This window comes from Brachycentrus maculatus, unplaced genomic scaffold, assembly GCF_059751285.1.
Source record: "Brachycentrus maculatus isolate JH-2025_06_01 unplaced genomic scaffold, ASM5975128v1 h1tg000053l, whole genome shotgun sequence".
In the NCBI taxonomy this organism is placed as follows: Eukaryota; Metazoa; Arthropoda; class Insecta; order Trichoptera; family Brachycentridae; genus Brachycentrus; species Brachycentrus maculatus.
This window is the reverse complement of record NW_028280807.1, coordinates 944,060-949,699: the sequence shown is the minus strand read 5'-3', so window position 1 is coordinate 949,699 and position 5,640 is coordinate 944,060.

The window sequence follows — 5,640 nt, the reverse complement described above, 5'->3', positions numbered from 1 at the left end:
GAAATTCTAACTATCCAGGCACCCCTAACGGCTGTCAATTTTTTTACAAGTGGCTCGCGGGTAGTAGGGGAAGGGGGTGGGGGGGGGAGAAGGGGGGTATATAATTTTGTTTTAACTATCTAAAATACATAATAATTAAAAATAATAAAAATTCTAAATGTGCAAATAAAACCACAAAATATACATATGACATATTTTCATGGAAGAGAATTCTTTAATTTAACATGTATTATAATATTTCATATTTAATTATTTCTCTTAATTTAACAAGGGGCTTTCGCGAGCCCCCTCCAAGCTCCCAGCAACCCACCGCTGTAACTATCCATCAAACCTCCTCCCTTAGTTTTTCCCTCTACCTCCTTCCCTTAACTCCCTTTTCCCTTTGCCTTCCTTTTTAACGTCTTTTGAAATTTGTTTATTTTATTTTCAAGTACTATCTACCCTCTGATTGCAAACAGCTATACATGGTATCAAACGTTTTGATCAATATCACTAGTCTGTTTTTGATTAGTTGTAAGATATTACTTTTTAGCAATAAGCCCGCCAATGTACTTATTTCTTTTCTGTACATAATAAAGAAATAAATACAAAATAAGACATTATTTCCTTTTAGTTTTAAATGTGCCGGCGACTGCTTGCCTTATTATCTCATCGATAGCTCATTGTTCCATTGTGTTACGTCAGAGTCTTTTTTCTCCCAGGAAAATGTATGAGAAAAAGCCAATGAAATGGGTTTTATTCTTGGCTGATTTATCGGTGAACTGTGTTATTAGAGCAATCGGAAATCAAGCCCGGATTGATAAACGAGGCTGACTCAAATATTAAAAGAAAAATATATATATTTATTTACAACATTTTGAGTGTGTCCAAATACTTGTTCACAGATCTGGATTGTCTCCAAATAAAGGAGATATTTATCTTTTTTTGACATCTATATATAGATGAAGAAGAACATGGAAGTCTTGGCATTTCCATATTCTTCTTCATTTTTATTGAGATGTCAAAAAATAATTAAAAAAATATCTCCTATAATTAGAGATAATCAAGATTTGTGGACAAGTATTTGGAGACACACAAAATGTTGCTAATAAATTATCTGGTCAAATATAACCTAAAATAATAAAATGAAAGGGATGTTTTCTGGCGTTTCTCATGTATGTGATTATAATCCAGGATTCGGACGTCACATACAAATAGATGTCACTAGTGAATATTCTAGTGATTCTTGTACAATATTTTGAATAATATATTATATTTAATATAATATTTTTCTCCCAGGAAAATGTATGAGAAAAAGCTAATGAAATGGTTTTTAGTCTCATTCTTGGCTGATTTATCGGTGAACTGTGTTATTAGAGCAATCGGAAATCAAGCCCGAATCGATAAACTAGGCTGACTCAAATATTTAAAAAAAAAAAAAATTATTTACAACATTTTGAGTGTGTCCAAGTACTTCACAAATCTGGATTATCTCAATTATATGAGTTAGTTTTTTTGAGTAGTGTGGTCGTCAGTAATAGGTAGAATTGTTGAATGTTACACGTGTGTAAAGTGATCACTTAAACCAGCCTATGATGGTCGTCAGCCCCGACAATGCCCAGACTTCCATATTCTTCTTCATCTTGTCAATAATGAAATAATTAGAGCAATCGGAAATCAAGCCCGAATTGATAAACGAGGCTGACTCAAATATTTAAAAAAAAAGAAATATTTATTTACAACATTTTGAGTGTGTCCAAGTACTTGTTCACAAATCTGGATTATCTCAATTATAGGAGCTAGTTTTTTTGAGTAGTGTGGTCGTCAATAATGGGTAGAATTGTTGAATGTTACACGTGTGTAAAGTGATCACTTAAACCAGCCTATGATGGTCGTCAGCCCAGTAAATACCCAGACTTCCATATTCTTCTTAATCTTTGATGAGATTTCAAAAAATAATATGAAATATTTATTTGTTAACTCTTCTCTTCTCTGCCTACCCCTGGGAGGAAGCAGCGTGATGGTTAGTTAGTTATTTTTTTACCTTTATCACTGGTCCCGTATGGGACCGTAGGGCATTAAACATCTCACATCCGCGGTTCCATACGGGACCACTGGCCGATGAAAGGTTAATTCTAATCGATATTATAAAAGTATAGTAAAAACATCGTTTACTTTGTGTTATGGTAATATAACACTCACCATATCATTCATCGTTCACTTTGTGTAATACCACTATAAAAAACACCACATTTTTTACTCGAAATTTTACATGTTAATAAAAGTGGACTGTTTAAATAATCTAGAAAAATTACAAATAAATAAAGCAATCAATAAAGACTTACCAATAACAAATAACCAACTAAATTTAACGTAGGTTCACTTTTAAAATTATTCCCATTGTGATTCATTTGTCTTTTTTCTCTTTCGAAATTTTATTTTTGTAAAAATATAAGACTAACAATTTCATTTTGATCTACATTTGACCTGACGATGGAATGATTATTCCGAAACCGGTAGGCGCGAAATATTGTTTTTTTGAAGTGTTATTACACAAAGTGAACGATGAATGATAATGAGAGTGTGATATTATATAATATTACGAGAATTATTTAATACGAGATAATTCGTTATCTGAAAATATATGTATGCAGATCTTACACTATTCCGAGGTCTTGATCATATCGTTTTTCTAAAACAAAGATTACGATAAGAGGGGTCAAGGATGTAGAAAATATTATTATACATAGTAAATCGATTATTTAATTATCTTCATAAAACAGAGACCTTGCGTTATAAATTTACTAACTGACTAACTTACTCCGCTTCTCGCGCAAGAAGTTTATATTTGATAAAAGTATATAGTAAAGGACATTGGTACCATAAACCAAGCTAGGACACAAAATGCCGAACCCTCTTCTAGTGGAACGGAAGGCCTGTTGACGACAGTCAGCAGTCCGGCTTCTCCTGAGGAGTGCAACGTGGTTTCCTCCCAGCAATGAGCAAATGGTGACAAGTTCCTGATTGGCCCACACTAGATTATCCCTCCTGTTCTCAACACATATTGAAATAAAATTAAAATAGAGCTAGAAGAAACGAAAAAGCACTTAATGTTCTGTAAACCTTGTTCATAATAAGCAAGGTAAATAAGTATAACTCCCATCTAAAAAAAATACTGTTGTGTAATCTTCACCGTTCTGCTCATTATTTTATTTTATTTTTTTAAGATAAATATTTGTGTTTTTATTATTAACACAAATATTTCAATTTCACACTAATTCTGTGAGCCTAAGCGGCTTATTATTAGAAATAGGTATCAAATTGTGGTAGAGTGGGTTCGAACTGAGAAACTCTGACTTCGTCCGCGACACTAACCACGGGACCACAACCCAAAAATTTCCAATAACAATCACGAAGAATATCTAATTTAACATTCTCAACCTATAAAGGATTGTATTAGACTCGTTTTGTGTTTATAACAGTCGATACAATTAAAATTTTCTTTCATAATTTTCATCTAGAAAATTCGCCTTCGTAAAAACCTTATTTTCGTAAGTTGGAATGAATGACGTCACACGTCACACATGGAGTTATTTTAATGTTGGTGTCATTGGTAAATTATTGGCGGCTCTATTTGTTGAGGTCTATGGTCCACCCTCCCATCCCCCCACCCCTCATATTTTTATAACACAAATGGTAGTGTAGTGGTAAACAAACAATCCATACTACTACTATAACAGCTCTATAAAGCATAGACAATAAACCATATGACGTCATAAAACGTTCGATGACGGAAATTTGATGACGTATGCGAACGCTCCTTTTTCGTTTTATTCAAATATCTGAAGTTTAAACCTCAATATCTCCCTTAGATGTCTGAAGATTTCAATAATAATGTTACCGATAGTCTTGTGATTTTTCATATTAAATTATTAGCCAATAAACCAACGTCGTGACAAAAATCTATTCTTGAAATTTGTACGAGAATGCAATGGTCTTAGTTGTTTTTTTTTGTAGATTTGGCGTACCAAAGTTTGGTGTAAAGTTTGGGTACGTAAATTCGTACCTAATAAGTTTGTTGACATGACAGTAAACAATGTTGCGCAAGCCCAGCGCCTTGGTGGAGATCCACTGCGCACTGCGCACTCATCACGCGCATTCTAGAGCCCACGATATGTCCACACTAGACGAATGAGCGACGTGCTCGCGACAGTGTGGCAAAAAGTCTTAGCAAACCATCAGTAAGTATTGAAGATCATAAATATTTCATTTAAGATGGAAGCATAGCTTCCGAAACAAGTCGTTACAATTAAATAAATATAACTCAAGTGGTAAAAAAACAGTTGTTTTTCTTTTACAATTTCATGATGTGAATACATATATATATATATATATATATATATATATATATATATATATATATATATATATGTATTCACATCATGAAATTGTAAAAGAAAAACAACTGTTTTTTTATATATATATATATATATATATATATATATATATATATATATATATAATATATATATATATATATATATATATATATATATATATATATATATATATATATATATATATATATATATATATATATATATATTTATATATATATATTTATATATATATGTATATATACATATATATATATATATATATATATATATATATATATATATATATATATATATATATATATATATATATATATATATATATATATATATATATATATATATATATATATATATATATGTATTTATATATCTTGTTCATACATGTTCCGATACATGTCAACACGGGTTGTTCAAATGAACTGAATGTGTTCACACCAAATGTGTGCATGTGTTTTATAGCAAAATGGAAAAAAATAGGTCTTAGGGCGTTTGTCCACTACACAATAACACGGAATTTTACCGTCCGGCTCGTCAGTTAGCGTTTTAAAACGATGATTGGCTTGTGTTTTTATCCATCTTTCTTCGGATCAGAGCTCTTGATCGGTAGGTAAACACGTTGCGCGTAAATTCGATCAAGCTTAACTGTCGTAGTCACTTTCATTTTTCAAAACCGTACTGCCGGATGGTAAAATTCCGGGTAGTGGACAAGCGCCCTTAGAGCGCTTGTGGACACAAGCGCTCTAATGGCGCTTGTGTCCAAGCAGTAAAAATCGCTTGTGTCCAAGCAGTAAGCAGTAAAAGTCCAAGCAGTAAAAATCCTACAAGGATTTTTACTGCCCGGCAGTCCGGTTTTTTACAGTCTGGTGTAGCATGAAAAAAACGGATGATTGGCTTGTGCACTTGCCTGTCTTTATCCGGATCGGTACGCGTGAACTCGATCACGGTAATCTGTCAAACTTTGTAGTAGTTCTGCTGGACAGTGAAATTCACAAGCGCCCTTATACTTAAAAAAAATTGATGTTGAAAAATACGGGACAGTCTAATTGAAATCTAACTCTCAATTCTTGTTCATTTATCGATTGTCGAATCGCTGGCTAACAAGTTTCACTTCAGCAACTAGTGTGGACACTTTTGTCAGTATTTGTTTTATCACAGACCGCCCAATAGTGCTATGTACCATAGAACTGGATGCCCTATTTTCTATTAATACGGAACACTGTTCGGCCCTACGAAAATACTATCTTCAGACTTCAATCTTATT